The sequence below is a fragment of the Polypterus senegalus genome, chromosome 13 (assembly GCF_016835505.1).
Source record: "Polypterus senegalus isolate Bchr_013 chromosome 13, ASM1683550v1, whole genome shotgun sequence".
In the NCBI taxonomy this organism is placed as follows: Eukaryota; Metazoa; Chordata; class Cladistia; order Polypteriformes; family Polypteridae; genus Polypterus; species Polypterus senegalus.
In genome coordinates, this window is record NC_053166.1 from 146,915,244 (window position 1) to 146,915,818 (window position 575).

General features: G+C 38.8%; 1 protein-coding gene across 17 annotated transcripts in view; it reads right to left on the reverse strand.

Annotated features, from left to right (window-relative positions):
• Positions 1-270: 270 nt before the first annotated feature.
• Positions 271-575, reverse strand: part of rbfox1 (RNA binding fox-1 homolog 1) — a 2,577,027-nt gene continuing 2,576,722 nt past the window's right edge. For 16 of the 17 annotated variants that reach the window (XM_039775112.1, XM_039775116.1, XM_039775111.1 and 13 more), the window contains one exon: positions 271-575. This exon is cut by the window's right edge and continues 1,411 nt beyond it. The gene's annotated coding sequence lies outside the window, so the exon portion shown is untranslated. The other variant, XM_039775127.1, reaches the window with a different exon arrangement.

A 575-nucleotide genomic window follows, 5' to 3' on the forward strand; every position in this document is an offset into this window, starting at 1 on the left:
CTTTGATTTGTTGTGTTGATCAATGGAGCTAAGCCTAGTCTTCCGTACGGCTCTGATCCGTCTGGACAGTTCGGAGAGACCCTTTGTTTAAGATCTTTTTTTTTTCTGTAATTCAGACAGTACTTTGCACTCAGCTGGAAAAAAGCAGACAACCACAGTTTTTCCCCTTATCTTGTGAAACTTTATTGATGGTTATTGTTCAGCTGATCATACTGCATGCACATACGATGACAAGGAGAACGCCTGGTCACAACACTCTTTTTAAGCAGATTTTTTTTTTTCTTTAATAGTAGAATCACAGCGGTGGGTAAGATATTTTACTGATGTGTGCTATGAGATGCACACAGTACACATGAGGATATAACTAAGATCTGTAGCAAGACAGCTTTCAGCCGCTTGCTCTCTTCTCTTTTCTTTTAATAAATACAAAAAAAGGAGACCTGTGACAAACACCTCAACTTAGGTTTACTTGTAAACAGGACAACATGAACAGAGTCTTAGCTTTTGCAAAGACAAGCTGCAATTTTTCAAGGCTGCGGTCTGGACATTTTGTGATGCAGATAGACAGAATTATA